This window comes from Hemicordylus capensis, chromosome 4 (assembly GCF_027244095.1).
Source record: "Hemicordylus capensis ecotype Gifberg chromosome 4, rHemCap1.1.pri, whole genome shotgun sequence".
NCBI lineage: Eukaryota > Metazoa > Chordata > Lepidosauria > Squamata > Cordylidae > Hemicordylus > Hemicordylus capensis.
The window spans coordinates 194055006-194068109 of NC_069660.1; positions in this window are offsets into that span (position 1 = coordinate 194055006).

The following is a 13104-nucleotide window of genomic DNA, read 5'->3' on the forward strand; positions in this document are numbered from 1 at the left end:
TTTGATCGAGGAGCAAAGTAGAGACAAACAATAGTCTGGACTTTGGGGGTTTGGGGCCAGTTGTCAGAACAGCAAGGACCAAGGCTCGTTTTATTTACTTATATTTTTTATAGCTGCCTTTCACTAGGTGGCCCCAAGGCAGCACGCAATATAAAAACAGAGTGAAATATACAATAAAAACACAATTAAAACATTACAAGCAACAGCAACATTACAAGTAACAGCAAACACTGGCTGGCATTCCGCACTGCAGAACGCTGGTGTTACGGATCCACCGGGGCTCCTGCATACATCGAAAGGCAGCCCCAGGGTTGTTGCAGAGGCAGGAAGTGGTGCAGCAATCGAAAGCAGCATGCAGGGCCTTTTCCAGTGCTACTCCCAATGGAGCAAGTGTGACATAAGTGTTTTTGCGTGAAATACATTGTTTTAAGTCATTGTGCTACTTCCTAGGGATGTGCATTTCGTTTTGGATACAAAACGTTTTGTGAACAAAACAGGCCATTTCGGCTGTTTTGTAGCCAAAACAAAACACCCAGTGCTCAAAACAGAAAATTTTGTAGCCAAAACAAAACGTCCCTGTTTCGGATACAAAATGTTTTGTTGTTTCGGCTGTTTTGGAACTCCATTTTGCAATCGCAAAAAGTCTTTCTCCTCCTGTCTCCATTTTAAGTTTTGACATCTGTTTAAATTTCCAGCCCTTCCAGCCTGCAGATTGGCCAGGAAAGCATGGGCTGATCTGCTGGCAATTGCCTCCTTATTCCTTTTAAGCAAATTTAATGGTAAATTTTACCCTCATTGGCCAGTGGGGCAATGTGCATTTCATTGTTGTTGTTTCACACTGTTGTGTGTAGATCAATTGCATTTTGGGTGGGGGAGGGGTTGTGTGTGGATGTGCATGACCTTTGGAAATCTGCCTGATTTTTTTCCAAAGCTCTGCTGTTGTTGATGTGTGATGTTGATGTTATTTGGGGTGGATTGGGGGCAGAAAGGGGGCTTTAGGGGCAGAAGAGTGGTTCAGGTGGTAGTACCCCAATGGGTGCCTACTGCCACCCAGATTCCAAAGGAATTGGGGAAAGGGCTGATTTTTAAAGAATTTCTGAAGTTGAAATGTCTTTGGGGCAGAACTCCATCCCATTTAAAAAGGCTCCCAAAAGAGTTTGCAGATAAGTATAAGCTGAGTGCTTACAGAGCATCCTAACACTCCCAAAGATCCCCCTTGTCTTTTCCTTCAGGAACTGATGGACAAGTCACACAGAAGGCTCCTTGTGTGGGTTCCACTGCACCACCTGCGGGCCAGCTCTGGCTTTCCAAGATTAAATTACATTTGCCAGAAAAGCAGTTTGAAAAATGCTGGGTTGATCATGATGGCACGGCAGAATTTGAGCCACAAGCCTTATGCCTGCATGACCTCCCCATCAGATCCCAGGAATGTGCAGGAATGTTTGAATGTTCTGAAAGCTCTTACTTTAGATCTTTTCAGAGTGCTATGGCTGTCGCCTGGAAAAGTTCTTGGTCCAAAGCCTTAGGTAGAGATAAAAATCACCTTCTGGTTTAGAAATACTTTCCATAATCCTTAAATGTGTGGTTGCTCAACAGTATGGGAAAACATTCTTGGCACATGATGTGAGACACATCTTTATTACAACTTCACATATTTCAAGTTGAAAAGAATAATAGCCATGCTGGATCAGACCAAGCTCTATCCATTCCAACTTTCTTTTCCCAGCAACAGCCAAATTCTGGATCTCTAGGCACTCAGAAGCAGCAGAAGATGAAGGTGATGCACTTCCCTTGTTTTCTCTTAGCATTCAGCATCCAAAACTATACTGCCACTGATTATGGAGGTTCCACTTGGCTATCATGGCTAAGAGATTTTAGCTTCATTTTCACTGGTGTACCAAATGTGTTTCCAGACTGCAGATGGAGGTGCGCATAGAGCTGATCCTTATAGGGGAAAAATTCCCTGCATTTAAAAAAAAAATTTGATGTCAGAGAGAAGAATTCTAGCCTAGCCTTCTCTGTGACCTAGTTGTGAGGATTGGGGGTGGGTGGGTATGGAGGAGTATTCTGTCATATGAGACCCCACCTGCTGTAGTACAGTTCACACACCGGTTTCCCTTCTCCATGAGAATTAAGCCATTGACATACCTAGACTTCATAAATTTTTCTAACCCAGGGTACCCAATACAAAACCTAAAAACATGATCGTATCCTTTAGGAATCCTCAGTGTGACCCAAGGCATCCTGGAATTCATCACACAAAGGACTGAACCATTTTCAGTAAAGGGCTCAGTAAAGGAATGGCTCTGACTTGTCGATGTGGCTGTTTGCTTGGGCAGCCCTACCCAGGCTTGGCTGCTAGTGTGAAGTGGCCAATTCCAGCACCGTCTTCCTGGGTAGCCCAGGATTTTTACCCAACTGATAAACTAGGTTAACGGGTGTGAGTGCACCCTTTTACCCAGGTACAGGGTCATGTGTTTGCTTGGGCTGCACACAGCCTGAGTAGACCCAGAGCTGAGCACCTAGAGCACCTGGCTTGAAGAGATGCACCATGCTCCTCTTGTAATGTCTGCAGACATACCTGGAGGCCGGCTTCAGTTTCCCAGCCTCCAGAGATCAGATCAGCACATATCGTGTGAGTGTGTGAGCCACACACCACATAGAGGAGGACTGGTTGTCTGAGGGGAAGGTAAGCTCAACCCAGCCTTCCCCCCTCCACCTGCCCTCCTCGCCCCAGGAACAGTTGTGAGAACGACCTTAATGACTCTTACTGCATAGCAGAGGAGTTAAGAGGGTTATTAGTGGCTACAATGTACCCTGTTTCCCCGAAAGTAAGACCTACCCCGAAAGTAAGACCTAGCAGTAATTTCTGATGTACCGCTAATTGCCCTAGTGCATTTTTTGGGGCTAAAATTAATATAAAACACTGTCTTATTTTCGGGGAAACACGGTACTAGTTGAGGTCACTCCGTTTAGAAGGAAATGCATTTTAGGAATCCAGGCAGAACACAAGACTGTACTGCATGTGTGTATAAATGATGCCTTTTTGTTAACCCATCATTTTATAAATATTTAAGGAGGGATAATTTGCCAACTATCCAGTGCGGTCCTTTAAGGCATTTGAGTCTCTGGTCTACAGATACTGGATAATGAGCTAGTAATGAACTGAAGAAGCTGAGTGAACTACAGTTGGGAGTTACTATTTTAAAACATTTCCCCATCTATTATATTAATTCTCCTGGGTATGCCCTGGAATGTGCATCCCAACACCCAGCTGATTGGCTGGGTGGCAGAGGCGCCTGATTGGCTGAGGTGCACCCAGGAGGATTGGTTGTCGCGGTGGCAGCAAGCCCAGCCATGGAGGCCAGAGGTGGCGGGCCTGGCCTGGCCATAGAGGCAAGGCCTGGGGGGAGGGAAAAGAAAGTTGGGGGGCAGAAGTGGTGGTGGGGAGGAGAGGCGGCTGGGCCCAGCATGGGCCGGCTGTGGTTAGGAAGCGGAGACTGGGACAGAAGGGGGGGAGGGGAGAGGTAACCGCCGGCCCCAAAGAGCGCACAGATGGGAAAACTCCCTACATTTATAAGTCCATATGTGGGAGAAATCTAGCAAAGCAGAAATATTCTAGCCTAGACTTCATTCTGCTATGCTAGTTTTGTATTTATAAAGAGTCTATTGCTGTAGGGTGTTTTTTTTTGAAGGAGAGCATTAAACAATGTATTCCCGCACTGAAATGGTTCAGTCCATTCTATTACCCCAGATTCTAACATCTCATTTCTACCTCATTTCTTCATGCTTAGATCCAACTTAAGACATGTTCTGTCTAAATAGGTTCTGGGTCTGAGTCATAGCTCAAAATAAACCCTGTCTGGGACACAGTAACCGGATATATGATGTCAGCACATAGCTAAAAAGTTCAGTTAGACAAAGCTATCTTTTTGCTGCTTGTATAGCAAACTGAATATACTCTCAATGAGATTCAGATCATTTTGGTGCACTCTAGTGCACAAGAAGGTCCATCGTCCCGCCTGCCATCAGGGACCTTCACTGTGATGGATGGCAGTTTGACTTAGAGAGTTAAAACATTTTCCTCCTTTCAGTTTGCCCTCTGTACAGCACCAGAAATGGAATGCTCATATTGATGAGATGGAGAGAGCATATAAATGGATCCTGGATTTCTCTGCATTTTTATGGAGACTTTGGAGGGATGGAGCAGCCCTGCTGGCAACCACTACATCTCGCAATCCTGTTTATATTTAAGCTGATCGAAGCTCAGCCCCTGAATTCAGAACTAGAGGAGGTTTCTTCACTCCCCCCCTGCACACCTTTTTTGCACAGATACAGAATTGCTTACATTGATACAAAGTCAGTTCATTTTGTACATTTATAAGTCAATTCTCTTTGTACATTTATATTTAAAACTGGGAGTTGCTGTTTATTTTATTTTATTAGTTTGTACTTCTTTCCCCCCAATGTTATGCAGCAGGTAACGGCATTTAAAAATAATAAGTTAAAAAAACCCTTGAATATACAATATATTAAAAATATATGCGCCATTAAAATAACTCTATGCCTGTCCTCCAGCCACTGAAGGCCCAAAACACAAAGGCCTTGCAGTACTTCTGTAAACAAACAAACAAACAAACAAACAAACAAAGGCTTCTGCTTTGTCAGAGCTCTGAGGGAAAGATGTTCGAATACTATGGAACAGTCACTGCAAGCACACCTACACTATGGAATTATAATGGTTTTGTACCAATGTGTCATGGCCTCCTCCAAGAAATCCTAGGAACTATAGCTTGGTCAAGGCACTAAGTATTCTCTGTCATCAATCCCAAGCCCCATTCACAGTTCCAAGAGATCCCTGGCAAGAGGAAAATATTCTTCAACTAGCTTTGTACTATAGAAATGCTATCAAAACATCTCTTTATCGAAATTTGCCATTCTAAAACATGTACAGAAGGCACTGACGAGACTGCAAAGTTCATAAGGACATAAGAACAGCCTTGCTGGATCAGGCCCAAGGCCCATCTGGTCCAGCTGAGCATCCTGTTCCCCACAGTGGCCCACCAGACACCCTTGATAAGCCCACAGGCAAGAGGTGGGGGCACACTCTCTTCCCTGCTGTTGCTCCCCTGCAACTGGTATTTAGAGGCATCTTGCCTCTGAGGCTGGAAGTGGCCTACAACCACCAGGCTAGTCACCATTGTACCTTTCCTCTATGAACTCATCTAAGCCCCTTTTAAAGCCACCCTAGCACGATATACAGTATGGAATAGCCATCACAACATGAATATTTGGAACATCCAGTCCCTTAGAAGTCTTTAAGGTTATTCACACAACCACTGACACTCACTCTGGGGAGGGCTGGCAGGGAGGCAGGCTCCTCCCTGCCTCAATGCACAGTGGTAACTGGTGAGGGCGGTGCTGGTGGGGTCGCGAGAGGTACCCTTAAAAAGTTATTACTGGTGGTAGCGCTGGCACCTGCAAGTTGCGAGCCGCCGTGGCTGCCACGGCTCCGACACTCACCTAGCCTCTGTGGGTGCATCGATGCCATCTGCATGATCAGCATGGTGTTGCTGACCATGCAAACGATCTGCATGCCAGAGGCCAGGTGAGTGCCGGAGCCACGGCAGCTGCCATGCAGGATGCCACTACTGCTTATGGCAGGTTACAGGTGCTGGCCGTACCATCTGTAACCAGTTTTTAAAGTTACCTCTTGCCAGCGCTCCCCATCGCCATCTTCACTGGTCATCACTGTCCCTGGAGATGAGCAGGACGTTTGAGAGAACAAAGCTGCCTGTGCACCCACATGAGCATAGGGCAGCAAGCGGCATAGCACCGGCAGGAGGGGTTTATTTGTTGTTTTGGAGACAGACAGAACTTTGGGGTAAGGGATAATTTTTTAGTTGCTATCTGATAGTTTATGTCTTTAGATAAGTTGCTTATTTGCCTGGTCAGAGGTAGCAGCCTGAGAGACAAGCTGGAGCCCAACAGCTTCTCATACACAGCTCCCCTTTGAAATTTTGCTAGTCTTTCAAAATCCTTCTCTGCAGGTCCCTAAATGCCTACACATCAGGCATGAAGCCATGTACTGTCAAAGGCGTAACAATTCCCCCTGTTTTTTTGCAGTACCAGTAGAGTTACCAACACTTCAGGTTTGGCTTGAAATCTCTAGGAGACTATTGAAAGCACTCCTGGAGATTTTAATTGTTTCGTGGGGAGGGGGACTTCAGGAGTAGCTTCAATCAGAGTTGGCAACCTTAAAAGAAACATTTCTCCAATACAGACTTGTAACACAACTTGACCTGCACCACCACCATGAAAATCCTTGCCCCCTTTCTAATCGCCTGGGCTGGGACTGTATTATCAGAATTGGTCCATTGATAAATATCGTTTAGGAACAGCTCCCTCTTCCTAGGATCTAGTGTCAGTCTTGGCCTGCTGGAGATCTGTGGCCTAATTCATCTACTCACATGTATTTTGGGCCTGTTAAACCTTTCAGATGCACTGGTTCCCAATATCACTGGAATCCCAGTGCCCCTGATTATTGTGCTCTTCTTTCCTCCTAATGTCAGCCACTGCTACACCTTTTGATTCTTTCTGCCTGTGTATATAGCACATGTCAGCAGGAACAAAAGAATTCTGGGACTTGTAGTTCTTAAGAGAGTGTTACATAAGGTGACACACTTCTCTCTGTCTCTCAAAGTACCAGTGCTAGAGATTCCCCTTTCCCACTCTCTCCTGCCTCCCCACACTCTCCTGCCTCCCCACCTCCTGCCTCCCCACACTGAAGTGACACTGAGATTGTGTCATTCGCATAATCAAAAACTGTTTTCTACCCGGATTTGGGAGCTGTGTGTGCTCCCCATTTTTGGTTGTATGTAAGCAAAGTAGGAGGAAAACCTGGGTAGCTTTTCCGCCTTCCTTGCTTCGACATAATCATTTCTACCCAGGTTTTCCTCTTACCTTGCTTCCACACAATCAAAAACTGGGAGCACACACAGCTCCCAAACCCGTTTTTAAATTGTGTGAATGACCTCTATTTGTTCCCATCTGAGGATTGCTGACTTGATACTGATGGGTCCTGTACAGAAGGGGAAGGAGAAGGTTGAAGACCCACCTCCTCTGCTCCTGATTAGCTGGCTACATGTTGAAGCTCAGCAGACCCCTCCCCTCAATCTGATGGACAGGCTTCAGAAAATTAGCACTGAGTATTCCCATTGATATTAATGGGATAAGTTTATTGGGCTGACATCTTGACTAACAAAGTATTGGTGGGAAGGAGCAGGAGCGGTGCTCAGGTGAGGGTGTGGAGGTCTCTGGGGATAGGGGGTTGTAGCTTGGCCAATAGGCGCCAGCAACGCTTCAGCCACGACCAAGAAGGGTGAGGGGGATGGAAGCTATGGGATGGAGGAGGAGGAGGAGTGTGGCTCAGGTGAGGGTGGAGAGATCTCTAAGGTGAGGGTGGCTGTGGCAAGGAGTGAGGGGAGCTATCAAGATGCTCTGCACGGGTTAAGCTAGTATATATCGATTCCTCTCCTCTACAATCCAGAATATCTTCTGACCAGTAACGGTTGCATTCCATCTGACTAGGCGTGAGTGATGGGGTGTGACCACATCCCAAGCTATGGAGAACACCCTCTCACTCTGGTCACTGGTTGGTGGGCATGAGAGAAGATGTCCTGCAACCGTCACCAAGTCTGGCCATACTTGGCAACATGCTGACCAGAACGGGATGCAATCTATTTCCGGATCTTCTTCCACCGGGTCCTGTAGTTACTGCAGCACATTCTGGGCAGTACCACCAAAGGGCCTGGTCAGTGCCAGCTCCCTCACCCATGGCAAGTGCTGGAGCAAGAGAATGGTGGAATATCATCTGTTCTTGACATCCCCAGGGATGAGGTGTCAAGGGAGTTCGAGCTCATGCTGCCACTCATGGAGCATGTGCCTGCCCTTCTCACTCCAATGGAAACAGGCTGCAAACTTGCAGCACTTCTCCACAAACGCAGCCGTGGAAGCAGCAGGATCTATTGGTGGGCCACCCTGTTCTCTGGACATCCTGGCCTCCTTGCGGCCAAGGGCATCTGACACCACCAGGTGTAGAGCATATGGACAAACACTCCATCTACTCTACTGCCATGGTCATATTGGAGCCATCGTCAGTGACAATGAAGCCCTGCCTGAAGTTTGGCTTCCAGTTAGCCATTTCTCAGTCTGGCACCCGGTGACGTTTGGCAGTTCATCCTCTGTGTGTGCCACATCCATTGCCTGCACATGCAGCATAGCCCACCTGTGCCATACTGCATGGGAGGGGCAGGCCATGGTGGCAGCAGCAATGGATGTCCCCTCTCTCTCCAGCCCCACCAGTGAGCAAGGAGGGTCAGGAAAGCAGTGTACATTCCACTGACACTGTGCCACAGATCAATTGTGAAATGCAGGCCAGGCCCCGCTGCCTACAGCATGCCCCTGACACAAGCATGCCCAGTACACGGAGGGGACCACCATCTGATTGGAGGTGGTCATTGAGGGGATCCTGTAGTCAGGGGCAAGACCTGGAGTCACCGGCTGAAGCTGGCGTTCTTGACCATCTGAAATGCCTGGTCTCCAGGAGCCATCATCTCACCTATGGTACGGGTTATGAGACGTGGGTCTGTATGGCCAGGAGGCTTGCCCAAAGATGACTGTGCCCATTGCTTGACAGGGAGCGTCCCCTGCTTCAGAGAAGCTGGTGCACGCCCCTTTCCAGCACTAGCCGAAGGCACACTGTCAGAAGTGGCAAAGATGCCAAGGTGACTGTGTGAGATGTGTCACCACATCAAGGACATCTCCAGATGCTTGACATCCTTCCCCTTGCTTGTGCCTTGCAGTGGACACTAGAAGCACGGTTGGGGACATTTTGAATGACCTGAAAGTGCTTCTAGACATTGCTTGCAGTGGCAGCAGTAATCTTGGAGCGCTTGGGTGATGGCGGCTATACTGGGGCTGCTGGCTGCCCACCGCCACTGCCCTCTATCTGGGCACAAGAAGGGCCAGGCTGAGACTCAGCAGCCTCCTCTTCACACTCAGTCCCAGAGGACTCAGTCCCAGACTTGACCTTGATGGCGGGGATCTCAATGAGGGACAAGATGAGTGTGTGTGTGTGGGGGGGGGTGACTACAGAGAGGGCCTGTCTGACTGAGCTATCAGCCATTGAGCTCGCTCACAGCACTCCCACCACAGAGACATCAGCTTTCCTATCAGGGGAATGCTCCTCTGCACTGCCAGCAAGTGCCGCGGGGTGGCAGCACTGGGTCAGCAGCAGTGTTCCCTCTGAGGTCTGCATGTGTGCGCACGCTCACATGTTTTTTGATGTCCACTCAGTTAATTTTAGATCCCACTCAGGTTTAATCAGGAAGGTCCCACTCTGAATTAGCATGTGTGCACACAGTGTCTTGGGACACTGTGTCCCAGAACAAAACTAATTATGCACACAGATGATAAAAAATAGAGAGAACACTGGTCAGCAGGCTCCTCTGGATAGGAGGAGCAGAAGAATTGGGGACTTGGTGGCCGAAACCCCCACCCCCACCTTCCTCACCATGCCCCCAGCCCCTACCCTCCCTCCCTCTGACCACCACTCAGGTCAGACCTCTGCTCAGGACACTCTGACCTTCCTCTGGGGATTTAAATTTAAAAACAAAAACCGAGCACCACACCTATACTACACCTAACAGTCTACACACAGTACAGCAGTAAAAAAAACACAAAGCAAAAACCACCTAGCACTCTACAGGTGTACTACACAATAGTACACCTGTTTTAAAAACACAGCCACAACAGCAACAACAGTGACCCTTCCTCCAACCAGGAAGGCCTAATTTAAATCACAAATCTAGAGGGGCAATAGGTTTAAAAAAGTTCTACTTGTTGGGAATTCTCTCTGGTAGGAGAAACCCTTTTCCATTATAGCAGAGTGCACAGAGGCACAACACAGCGGAATTTAGTTAGGCATGCGTGTATGCTGAGAGTAAAGTAACTTGGAGCCAGTTCATAGTTTCAAATCAATATAAGTGGTATTTATTAGAGAACTCCATTCTAGATAGGAAAGTGAGGAGTTAGGATCTCCAATCTATCTGTCAAGCTGGATGCAGATGGATTCTGCATCTCTGCACACATGATGCAGGGGAGAGGAGCTTGCATGTTGCAAGGTAGAAGGAACAGGAAGAGAAAAAGAGGGAGAGAGGAAGGAAGTGGCTGGAAGGAAGGAAGTGTCCCTAAGAGTAGCAATCTACATTCCAAGGGGATAGTGTCAGAGCAGTAGAGAAGGGCTGACCAATGTCTTGGCCCTCTAGTCCTCTGACTCACTAGTCTGTCCTCCACTGTCACTGAGACAAGAGACAGCGTATAGTCCTTCACTTCCATTGCCTAAATGTCTTCAGCTGGATGGAAGGCCAGGGGCTGCAGGCAGGCCCAGCAAAGGAACACCTGGCATTTGCCAACAGCCGTGAGAGGGGGAGCGATGGGGGCCAGCAGGGCAACCCAGCCCAACACTCAGCTTCAAATAACCAATCAATTAAAATAAATTAAAAGTCCAAAAGGCAATCAATCAATCAATCAGAAAAATGTAAAGAAATTAAAAACAGATAAAAGACTCTCTCTGTCTCAGTTACTCAGGCCCAGTCACTCAGTGCAGTTTGAAAAATAAAAATAAAGTGCAGCAGACAGAACAAGGCCAAAAGCCCATTGGGCCCCGCAGGGCCCAGAGCCTGGCTGGCTGGCTGGGCAGGCACAGGCAGCAGGAGCCAGGCACAACTGTGCTTTTATAATAAAAATTAAAAGCAAGCAGCCATCCAGGGAGAAATACATTGATTTTTTTTAAAAAATCAAAGAATAGGGTAAAGGCCCAAGATGGCCTAGCAGCACCCAGAGCCTGGCTTCAGGCAGCAGGCAGCAGGCCACAGGCACAGATCTGCTTTTTAAAAAAAATAATACAAACAGCCAACCAGGAAAGAAAAAAATCCAAGGGAAAAAAATTAAACAAGTAATCTAAGCAGGCAAAGGCAAAGCTCTGTAAAGATCAGAGACTTCACACACACTGACTCATCCAGCAGCACTAGCTCTTTCTGATCTAAGCAGCTCTGAGAAGCACTGATTTTGCAAAGCCAGGGGATGTCCTGAAATACAATTTGAATCCCCCTCCTTTGCTGCTGCACCCACCTCGTTCCTCCCTCACCAGCCAATGGTGTCACAGTTGCCACAACACTCCGAGTGGCATGATTAGCGAGCCAACCAGAGCACTGGACACAGCTGGACAATCAGGGCAGTGGCAAGACAGCCAATCAGGGAAAGTGAAACATCGTGTCACAAAACGGCCACCACTACTCACCTAGCACGAAATGGCCGCTCGAGCCATCAAGCCACCTTTGAGCCAGCTTGTTAGAACCAGGTTCAGCTCGGGCCGGACCCATTCCTTTATGGGGTTGGTTCAGTTCAAGCTCGAGCCAGCTCAATTCCAAGCTGGCTTGTACACCCTGATTAGTACTGGTGCAGTGTTAGTCTGGAACTCTTCAGAAGCACTGGCGCTGCCCGGATGCTCCTTCTATTACACTAATGCTTCACCACTCTCCAGTCAGGATGTCAGCCACTGTGTTTTACTAGTTTAGAATTACTCGCAGAATTTCATGTGGGCAGTGCAGTGAGGGCAAAAGGACTCTTTTCTTCTGCTTGTTCTTTCCTTCATGCCTGTATTTGCGCGGAAGTGTGCGTATCATGTTTGGATTTAATGCAAATCCATTTGCATGGATCCATTTGCATTAATCTGCTTCCTCCCATCACAACCATCACAAGCTAATAATAATCCCCACCTGACCACTCATAACACGTTTAACCAGATCTTCTGCCAAGAAGCTTAATGTAGCTTATGTGGATTTATCCAGTTTTCTCCTCCCAAAAACTTCATGAGGTGGGCCAGTTAGAACAACTCAGTCAAGACTCTTGGATTCTTGGCTGATGGGATTTGAACACAGCTCTCCATCCATCAAATCCAGCACTTAATTCATAGCACTGCGCTATCAGTCACACTATTTAGCTATCCCATTTCTAGAAAAAAATAAACAGGGTAGAATTCAGCACCAACTTTTAGCACATAACTGAAGAAGAAACTTTCTTCTCCTGAAGGAAGGAATGTCTCATTGTCAGGGTCCAAAGGTTTTGCTCTTCATCCACTTAACCATCTGTCTGGCACACCAAGAATTTCACTGCAGAAATAAAACAGCTTCACAGTGGACATTTTTTTTACCCTTGCTAATGTATAATGTGACACTATTACATATTCATAAAAAAATCTGCATCAGTTGCAGTCACCTGAATTAGCTCTAATGTTACAAGGAAAATAATGTCTTCAGCAGAACAAAATAATAATAGCAAGTGTTGACAGTTAAATGGAAAAAAGTAACTACCCTTTCTTCCCCTTACAGTCACACCTGCTTAAAGATTAAAATTGTATTTTTATGCTACATTAAAACAGCATTTTCTACACAAAGGCATTATGTTTCTGAAAGGCAATTGTGAATGCCTTTGTGCACTCAGCAATATTTTGTATTCTGCTGAGAACATTTGTGTTAGTGTCAATTAATCTATAATTGAGAGAGAAAGAGAATGGATGAATGTCACTCAGGGCACATCAAATATATGCTCCTGTTCAATGTCCCCGCACACTAGCAGGATTACTACCATGTTTATCAACTTCTAAACTGAAGCAAATGGAATTTCAGCCTAAACTAATTCTTATAATCTGCAATCTAATGCTTCCAATCTCCATGCAGATCTGGCATCAATAATCATTATGAGAATCTAACTTTGTCATTGCCTATATGCCTTTGACATTCCTCTTCTCCCAACTCTATAGTGTTGGAAGTAGAGTTTCTTTTCGTGTACTTGTCCGTTCTCCTCCCCATTCAAGATGGGAGAATGGTCTGGGATGAGCGCCTCTTGAATATGGGGATTGGCCTCAGAGGTGCTCAATAGGATTACCTCACTCTTATGAGTCATGTATTGTTCTCACTGCCTGCCTTCTCACCAGAGGACACAGGCTCCCTGCACCAGCTGGCTTCATCATCAATCCTACCA